At 39.9% G+C, this 10,619-nt stretch overlaps 1 protein-coding gene across 4 annotated transcripts in view; it reads left to right on the forward strand.

Annotated features, from left to right (window-relative positions):
• The first annotated feature begins 908 nt into the window (after positions 1–908).
• LOC107716552 (disabled homolog 1-like) overlaps positions 909–10,619 on the forward strand; it is a 176,802-nt gene continuing 167,091 nt past the window's right edge. For all 4 annotated transcript variants that reach the window (XM_016523028.1, XM_016523030.1, XM_016523031.1 and 1 more), the window contains exon 1: positions 909–1,112. The gene's annotated coding sequence lies outside the window, so the exon portion shown is untranslated. The remainder of the gene's footprint in view (positions 1,113–10,619) is intronic.

Here is a 10,619-nt window from a genome sequence, read left to right on the forward strand (position 1 = left end):
AAGATTATTAGCTGTCATAAACAGAAGATCTAGTCATGGGCATAGATTAGGGTATAGGGATGGGGTTCCTACCAACTTTCTGAAAATCACAAAATCCCTGGCCAACATTTGGCTTAGAATGCCAACACACTAGAGATCCAAAGGAGAGGTTGATGAATAGAAATACACAAGCTCATGTTTTGGGGTTGTGGAAAGAGAATTGTTATTTTGAAATCAAGCAAGAGTACAGCAAATTAAATTTCCAAAAGTTAAACCCACTGCACATTTTTTTATTAATCAGCAGATGCATACATCAGGGTTGATTCTAAGATTTTGTCTTTAGAACAAAATCTTTTGAACACTGTTTAAAATAAACTGAAAATAAATGTAAAAAATAAATGTATATCAATGACATCAATCAGAGCAAGATTTTAAGATGAGTCATCATTGCTTTAATCGCGCTTTGTTTTAAATATATATTTTTAAAATATATTTGTTTTTGTCGCCTGTCTTATTCCAATATATTCTTAGCAACTTTATAACCCAACCTACGTAGCTGGATCTGGTTCAGTTTCAGTTTTTTTTTCTTGCCCTCTGTGCACCTGTTCTACACGCTCTTGCTGATGCACAAATGAGGCTTTCATGTACGTTAAGTCTCAGCAAATCAGATGCTCTTCATTTCTGAGCCATCATCCATCCACCCCCCGCATCCCTTTCTGTCTTTGTATTCTTTTGCACATCTTAGCTTTTTGGTATAGAAAACTCTCGCTCACCCCTCCCACTCCTTGCGTTTTCCCCTGAAACCAAGAAACCAGGACATCTCGGCGACCGACGGGTTAACGCGCACTCGCGCTCGTGATTGGCTGCGGGAGCGGCGCTTTTAGAGAGAGGTAACCAGGCAACTTCAGCTGGAGCAGCGGAGAGAAAGAACAGGGTGAAGGGGAAAAGAAGCGCAAAAATCCCATCAGCTTTGGTGTGCGATAGAAAGGATGTAGTCCAGGTCTGTGGCTGTCTGTCCCCGGCATGGGAAAGTGGATTACTGCTCTTCTACAGACGGTAGAGACTAGATACGGAGTGATTGCGCGTGGATTTTTATCATGAGAAGTATGGGATCTGAACGCACCAGTTTAAAGGTAAGAGGGTTTGTCTTAAGGATGTGGTTCGCGGTGATATATGGAAAGAAAAACGGCGTCGGTGCTGTTGCAATGAAACTTGTCCATGTGGAACGCAATGATATCTCCCTGCGCTTCGGTGATGGAGTTGTGTCGGTTGATTGAATTCACGCATCTAAAGCAATAGGAGCGATATTATTCAACAGTTATCACACATCTGATTTGCGAGGAAATGAGCCGAACCAACTGCCACCAGTTGACGGTGATCATGCGTCCACGCGCGTATGGAGAGGAGCGGCGTTTGCTGCATTGACATCCATGTTCTGCCCTGCGCGAGAGCGATTGATCAACTGAGATTTACTACAACCTTTCGTATTTAACACATTTTCCATTCACCACCGAGCACAGGTCTAATACACGCTCAGATAGTGCTATATGCGCGCACTCATTAGAAACTGCAGTGGAAAGAGGTGTTCGGTATTGCCGGCTAGTGTTAAAACGCACGAGTATCAATTCAAGACACGGTAGCGTGAAGTTTCCATATATTGCAACGTGAAGAAACGTGTATATTTTGTTTGTGTGGTTCAGGCAGGTTGATCGGTCCGCAGGGGCTCCGCGGCAGCAGAAGCCCGCATTAATGGCACTGCCCGTGTATGTGTGTGTGTGTGTGTGTGTGTGAGAGACAGGGAACCAGCGGGCAGCGAGAATTCCGTTACTCGCACTCTAAGAATCTGACAACTGACTTGGGGCACCGGCGACCGCGTTAAACGCATCTCTACGTGGCGTTTTCTGAACGGTTGCACTGCATGAGTATGTTCCCACAGCGTTTGAAGCGGTAGAGCACGTGAGGATGATGTGCTTTGACACAGAACATCCTCTTCAGACTGCCTGTGTAGTATTTTTGAAACGAGAAACGGACACCTCGACGTTTGCTAAGAATAAAACGCTTGAAAAGACACCGACTCTCGTCGCGTTACCTTCCCGTGCGGTTCCACTGAGCAGAGTGGACCGCGCGCTCCGTCTGAAGGACAAAAGCGCCAGTGACTGAGTGTCCGGTGAGGAAGACTCTAGTAAAACCTAAAATAACATTATGGTGACCAACCAACATCTCCGAGAGGAAGACAGCTTAGTAAACATACAGTCATGTGCACGCAGAAAGGTTTGTGTGAGGGTTAGCTCTAGGGTTAAAGGGTTGCGAACACCATTACAGTAATATAAAAACAACAGAAGCCAATCGAAAGTACCTATTATGATAGGAAACAAGTGTTTTTGTGACTGTTTCATTATTTATTAAAGACGCATGACAATTTTTGTGTGAAAATATAGGGAAACTCACAAATGCAGCTACAAAGCAGAGCATACATCAAACTGTTCTCATTCTTAACCTATTTAGCAGCACTAGTCTTCACTCTGTTTTCTTTTTTAAACATCAATGCTGACTGTTACAGTAGGTTTCCACATTAGTGTTGATAGTAGAAAAATCATGATCGTAAATGTGTGTGTGTTTTTTTTTATCTCTCTCTTTTTTTTAATCTGAACTGGTCCAGGTGTCAGGTGCTCATTGACAGCCCCTCGTTTTTAGGTCAGTGGCTATTGTGTTAATATGTCACACATCTTTTGTGTGGTTCAGCCATCAGTTTGCATTTGTTTTCTAGATGAATGCTATTTCGAATTAATTTGTGTTTTCAGCCAGAACTTCTGTTGTGAATAATTTTTTTTTGTCAAGCTTTTCAGCATTGTAGATAGATAGATAGATAGATAGATAGATAGATCAAATGATGATACATAAAAAGGAGCAATGTGTTTTTTGTGCCATAATCAGGTCAGAGTCATTATGCCAACCTGTGCCAGATGGCACACTCTCCCATCCCTTCATATTATGTCACCGTTCTGCTTATAAGTTACTATAGCTTTGGTAAAGGTGGTCTGTTCTGGACTTTTCTGTGTGTAGTTAGGCCTTCCCCTTCTGCCTGAATGGGCCCAGCAGGCAACAGTGCATCTCCATGGAGACAGAACACAGAGTGTGGGAACCCTCAAAGCCAGCATTGTTTGTCTCTCTCTCCACTGTGTTCATTTATTCATTCTACAAGCTGGGTTTGTTTTGAGGTAATGTAGAGGTAGGGTTGTAATTCAGACATATCTCCTGGGGTGATAGCATGTTCAAGGAAAATTAATACTAATGCCTGTTGATTTGACCTGTATGAACTCAATGGCAAGCCAAGCTTGCTGTTCTAGATACTTTTCTGTTTGAAACCAGATCTGTAAAGAAAAGAATGGCCAGAATTGATGATTTTTTTTTTTGAGAGCAACTACATTTCAAGTGTTAGTTGCACTTTAGATTGTGAGGTGGTTGTTATAGGAATGTATTGAGATGAGAACCGAGGTCCTCAGAGCAGCATGTCACCCCTGGCGTCTTCATCAGAGCAGAAGGTGCTGGGAATTCCTGAAGTAGAGCTGTTCCACGGGGGATGTCCCTTCTCGGAAATCTGTCCGGGATAGAGAGGAGGCATCGACTGCCATTCCTTGTCCTCTGTATTGATCTGTCTGTTCTGGGTGACATTATCTCCTCCTGCTAATTAGAGCTCAGGATTGGCCTCACCCATTGGATGGCATCCGGCTGAGGACATGACACTGAGCCCGAGGGCACAGCTGCCACAGTTTTGGCCCATCAGAAGCTTTCCACTCAAAATCCACCAGTAAAAGTGATAATTTAATTAAAAGAATGCCATTTCTGCTGAATGCTTTGCATATTGGTGTTTTGTGTTGTCAAGCTGTGCTATGATAAATGTCAGTAGGGCCCTGTGTAATGTAGGTATCTCTGTGTAGGTGTCACGTGTGACACTCTTGTTCTATTCCAAAATCCACACTCTTAAAATAAAGGGTTTTTATTGGCATTTATGGTTCCATGAAGAACCATTAACACCCATGGAACATTTCTAATTTACAAAAGGTTTTTAAAAAGTGGAAAAAAATGTCTTTAGATTATTAAAATGTTCTTCACACTAAGAAAAAATGTTTAAGAATTGTTAACTTAAAGGTACTTTCAGGAACCAAAAATGGTTGTTTTGTGATATTTCATTGAAACCGCCTTTGGGAACCTTGAGCTGCCTGTTCTAATGGTCTTGGAACTTCATAACTGACCACAGACTAATTGATTCCAAAAGAGTTTGGCACATTGCTCAGCCAGCTGTATTGTTGTTCTCGTCATCTTAGGAATTTTGCTGTTGATTGTTTTAACATTAACAGATTTGCTTATTTTATAGAAAATTTGGACCATGTGGAAATGAATTTTTATAGTAATCAACTTTGTCGCAAAGCTTGATTGAGCTTAACATGCATTGAACCCACAATATTCCTTGAATATGCTGCCTCCATAGGCAGCTCACTAGGTTTTAGTCCAGAGCATATGTAGAAAGGTTGTACAAGGTGGAAGCAGTGGTTCTCTTTGTGCCACATGCTGCAATGCCACGCTGACATCTGCCCCATAATCTCCTTAAAATGGCCACAATCTGTCTGCATGGCTATTTGGGTCCAGAAACGACAGTGAAACATCAATCCACACACAAGAAAGCTCAGCATACTTTCACAGGTTGTCTTATACTTTATTTGTTCTCATATTTTCACATTTTCATTTTCTGGCCTTCTGTTCTTATTGAACCTGCCTTCAAGTACATAACTAACAATTTGCATAACAGTTGCACAATGAATGCAGAGGGCTGCGGTTTCAGGGTCTAAATTCTTGACCCTGTATCTGCTTTTCATTTACCGCATAGTTTCTAGTTCCTCCTGTGACTATTCCAATCAAAATCTCCTCCTTGAGCTATGAATAAAGAACCATGCTTATTTATTTATTTTATTCAAACTGAATCCACCAAATGAACTCGCTTTCAATGGGCATACAGTCCCATCTCTCACTGTGGTATAGAGTTACGCAACGCTCCACTGACTCCAGCCTACCCGTAGAAACAAAAGGGAGTAAGAAGGCAGACAAAAAGTCAATGGTTGATAATTTAGTCCCATGAGAGCCTCGCTCCAGAGCGAGTTTGATGTGCTGCATTGCAAACAAAGAAATGCAGGCCATGCAACAGTCTCAGTACATTAACACTTCAATATAATCTATTCTTTCAACATTCTCATTTACTTGCGCTCAAACTTCAAGGACTACTCTCCTGGGACTGATTCTTTATTTGAGGCACTACTTGCCACTCATTTACCATATTTTTTTGCTTTGCATCACCAGAACCTGGTGGGATTGCACCTCTTCTCTCCTCTGACATTTAAAGACAGTGAAAGAAACAGAGAGAGGAGAAGAAAAGAAAGGAAATTAATGACGTTTTCAGCCCTGCGTTTCTTCGTCATTCTTTTGTATACATACACCACTCACAAGTTTGGGGTCAGTAAGATTTAGTAAATGTTTTTGAAAGAAGTCTCTTATGCTCACCATGTCTGCTTTAGTTGATCAAAAATACAGGAAAAAACAGTAAAATTGTGAATTATTATTAGTTTAAAACAACTGTTTTCTATTTCAACTTCTATTTTAATATATTTTATTATATATTTATTCCTGTGATGGCAAAGCTGAATTTTCTGCATCATTACTCCAGTCTTCAGTGTCACATGATCCTTCAGAAATCATTCTAATATGTTGATTTGTTGCTCAAGAAACATATATTATGAATTCAACAGCATTTATTTGAAATAGGAAATTACACATGACACATTTTTTTACTGTCACTTTTGATTAATTTAATACATTCTTGCTAAATAAAAGTATTACTACTTTCAAAAAAATACTGACCCCAAATGTTTGTACAAAATAAGGAATGCTACTGATTTTCAACCTTTTTTTCTGTCGACACAGATGAACAGTTGTTGAGCAAGTGGCTGTTGTCCACAGGGCATCAGGAAGACCTTATTTTATCCCTGCTGAGTGCAACTTCTGCTTCCAGAACAAAGAAAAACCATCTCTCTTCTGTTTCTTAAAGGGATAGTTCAACCAAATATGGTAGTTCTGTCATCATTTATCCAACCTACATGTTCCAAACTGTCTTTCTTCTGTGGAGCACAAAAGAAAATGATGACATATGAATCCACTAACTTGAATTTTGAACCACATTAATGTGAGTAAATGTTGACAGAATTTTCATTTTTTTTGTAAAATGTCCCATTAAGAGTTAGCTGGAAAATCAAAAGGAACAAAATGGCTCCCTGAGGTCCCCAGACCTAAGGACTCGAATTGGTTTTCTCTAGCAACAAATTGTATTAGACTAATTCTGCTCTTACTGTCTTTTCATCTGGTTTAATCTGTTGTCTCTCATCCACTAGAGAGAGAGGCAAAGAAAAGATTCAGCGTGACCTGCACAGTGGGGCCCCGGTCTGCTTGTATATTAGAGTGGGCTTCAGCTCTTTAGTATGCGCAGGCCTCCCTGTGCACCATTATCAAGCTGAAATGAAAAGCCTGTATTTCTCTGTGGCGGACAGAGTGGTGAGCTGCACAGAGCTGGAGCGCTGCAGCTGTAATGCGCTCTTGGAGAAAGAGGGTGCAGTTGAATGTTAGGATGGAGACACACACGCAGAATCAAAGACGTGAGGTTTGCTCTACTAATGTCAGTGTAGATTTGTCAGTAATATGACTGTGTGCATATGCTGCCAGCTGGTGGTATTCTCTGTCAGATGTTAGCCTGAGGGCAAGACAAGCCAGGTCTGTAGTCAAACACTAGGGAATAATGACACTTCGCCTGTCTAATGAGACACAAAATGGCTAACTCGGTTTTGTCTCAATGAACAAATGAATTGCTGAAATCTGTCGTTTAATCCATGTCATACTTTATCAATATGATGTCAATAAATAGCGGGTCAAGGCCGGGCGTTAATGCAATTTGCACACCGAATTCAGAAACCTCTGAATATTTAGTATTGTAGTTTCAGGACTCTCAACGTTCACAGAGTTCTTCACATTCCTGAACTCTGTGTGTGTTCTTTCATGAAACAACCCATGAAATGGTTTGACAAATTGTGTGTTGATGTATTTCCTGTCAAAAGGATTAATTCACTCAACTGCACAGTTTGGGCATTGTTGGATTTTCTTTCTGTTTAAATTAATATTTTCATACTGTTCAGAGTTAGAAGGTTCACTGCATTGCTCTTTAGTTCTCTTTCGCTGTTCAATCTGTAGCGGCACAGCAAAATAAGTCATTTTTGAGAATGCAAGTTTGTCATCGGTTTTGAATGTGATGCAGTAGAAACACTGTGTACCACAAAATAATGGCAAGAAATGTCATTCTATTGAGTTGTAGGATGCACAGAAAACAAACATATTCACAAATTAAATGACTCTTATGAACCCGTTCTTTGTAGTGAATCGGAAATATGTTGTGTGACCAAAGTAACCCAATCCCTGAGACGATTGACTCAGTCAGATCTTTTAATGAATAGTTAAAAAAAGACGAGTTAGCACTTGGAATCAGTCTGAAATCAAACTGCAGTGCTTTATTTAAAGCATTAGCTGAGGGAATATTTAAAAATGGATGTTAAAGCTAAAAAATAATGTGTAACCAACTGAATGAAAAATCAGTTGAAGTGGATATCAAATTGATTCTGATTTGGAATCAGTCAGACTTAAGCGTGAAAACCTTAAACAGACAATTGCCTTTGATTGACTTTACAGCCCGAAAAAACTCGTTTTGCTATTGCTAAATGATGGCAGGTGATCTTAGGGGGATTCTAGAGAATATTTCATTGGACTAAAATTGACACTCTTCGGAAAACAAGATGAGTCATCAATATTTTTGGTCTATTTTGTCAATAATTATATGATAGTGCACTCTCAGTGGCTTCAACACTAACAGACCCAAGGTGCGTCTGAAACTGCTTAGGTGTGTGTACTAGCGCATTTAAAATCTTAAAAGTATTTTTTTTTTAAAAACTTGGATATCATATTAATGAAATAAAAGGCAACTTAAGTGTACTTAAAGAGAGTTCACTTTGATGACTGTTTCTTAGCACGCTTTTGCACTTTGGAATGTCAGATTAGGTAAAATACTTGGCTATTTGATATTACATTTTAAATATACTAAATTGCAACTTCATCATTACAAATTTGTCTGAAAACATTAGATTCAGTTCGCACTTAAGTATATTCTTTTAAAATATATTATTTCTGTAATAAATACTCTTTTTAGAAGTATGCTAAAGTGTACTACTTTTCCACAAGGGGTTGTACAGTGTGTTGTCGCAGCATGATTTTCAGGGGTGTGTGGCATTCATTTCTTTGATCGACATGGCCACATCTGTGGTGTGAGAGTTTGTCCAAGGTGTGTCAGCTGGATCGCAGCTCATTTGGACCAGAAAAATCACACCAGTGCCAGATCCAGATGCGCCAACCATAAGCATCCAACACCTACTATTCCAACCTGCCGCCTTCTTTCTCTCCCCCCTGTCTGTCAGTCTTTCTCACTCTATTCTCCATCCAGGAATGTGTGTAGATGTGTGTATTCATGAGAATCAACATAAATGCATCTGGACAGACAGAAGACCAGCGTTGAGCTCTGGAGACTGGGTGTTTCCATAATGATTACATGTCAAAGAGCTACGGCGCAACATCTCAAGCCTTCTGCCCTTGTACTGCAGGAAACAGATTCTGTTTTTTTGAATAGTTGCCTGGGAAATCTACTCACCGGCTTTGCTCGAAACGAACATACATCTCTCCAGAGCGTTTGCTTTTCTCTTCTCTTCTGCTGCATGTTCTGCTTGAAATAACTGCACTTCACCGTCTCTCTTTTTCTCTCTCTTGCTTGTATGGGGAATTCCATCTACGAATCTGTTTTTTCCCCTTCTTTTATCTCTCTGTGCAGGGAAGGATTCAGAGTTGCGTGTACATATCTGCCGAAAAAGTATTTTTTCCCTTTTTTGTGTTTGATATAAAAGCAAGGGCTCTTTTGCTTGTGATAACACTCAGCCTTTCCGTCTCTGGAGCGCAGTCAGGGTCTAATGCGCAGACACTCTATTGCACCCGTGCGTGTCATCGTAGAGCGCTTGTGTGCATGTGTGCGCCTGTGTTTGAGCAGGGCCATATTAAACTGCCATTCTGGTGTCGCAGTGTGTCATGCTGAAACCACTGGATAAATGGCTGAGACTCAGCATGCATCAGAGAAAGATGGAGGGATATGTGGAGAAAGAGAGAGGGAGGGATTAGATGGATGGATGTAGAGATCGTAGAATGGCATAAGATGGCGAATGTCATCAGTAATGTTTAGGCTACTGTTCATATGACAATTGGTATTTTATGGGGTCCCAAATTTGGTTCTTCAGAGGTTGCTCTTTCCTTGAGTTTTCAGTTTTGTTCATTTAGAGAGAGAGTTCATTATAAAATGAAATTCTGTCTTCATTTATTCAGCCGCATGTTGTGAGTTTCTTCTTCTGTGGAGAATTTTCTGAAGAATTGTCATGCTGCTTTTTTCTATTCAGTGGAAAATCATTGTGATCATGGCTGTCAAGCTCCAAAAGAGGCAGCAAAATAAAAGTCTTCCAAATCCATTTGATAAATTTGTGCATGGGACTCTAGGGCTGGGCGATATGATGATGCTATCGTATATCGACGATGTCTCGTAAGTATCGCGATGTCGATGTCAGCAGTCAGGTAACAGACGATTATCGACATTATCGGGAAAAAAATGACAAATGATAAACCTAGTAAGTTGCAAAAAATATTTTACATAGACCCATAGTTACCATACAGGTCTTTTTGCATGCAAGAATGAAATAATTTAGTAGGAGGGTTGGGAATCGAAAAACTATTTCAATTTCGCAAATCAGATCAGATGCGTAAGGTCAGGAATCAAATTAGTTGTTATAAAATTACATTTTGATTCTGCTTCTCGATTTCTGTATGCGCATTTATTGTGATTTCAAAAGATTCAACTGCAAGAAGACGAAATAGAACTCACTTCTGCACTCACGCGCTGTTTTCTGCGCTGCGCACACACACACACACACAAAGCGCACGCACAAAAGCCGCCTCTTATATACGCGAACACTGGACTGAGCTCTCTTTCTCGCATTCTTACACATTTGAATGGACAAATACACACAGAATTATATCAAAATATCCCATAAATGCAATTGGTTATGTCTTAAGTGAACGTAAAGAGTTGAGAAAGAAAACAAGGGTGTATTGGATCCGTGCATTGACAGCAGCCACTGCTGCCAGTCATTAATGTTAATCAAAGAACAAAAGAAAAGAAAATCCCTCACTGATCTTGACTGAATCACTTTTGTAACCTCAGTTTATATTTTATTTGCCTGTTGTTCGGCGCTGACTACTGTAATGGCAACGTGCATCTGTGTATGTGATTATTTTGGAGATGCTATAATTTATCCTTATTTAGAGTATAGGCCTATTCTATTTTGATCTGCAGTTTAATAAAAGTTAAACAGAAAAAAGACAAAAAGTAGCACTGCATGTGTTTCTGAATATTTATTTAAACAGACTGTATAATGATGAAAAACCACAAACATGACAGGTATAAT

The sequence above is a fragment of the Sinocyclocheilus rhinocerous genome, unplaced genomic scaffold (assembly GCF_001515625.1).
Source record: "Sinocyclocheilus rhinocerous isolate Xijiao unplaced genomic scaffold, SAMN03320098_v1.1 scaffold570, whole genome shotgun sequence".
NCBI lineage: Eukaryota > Metazoa > Chordata > Actinopteri > Cypriniformes > Cyprinidae > Sinocyclocheilus > Sinocyclocheilus rhinocerous.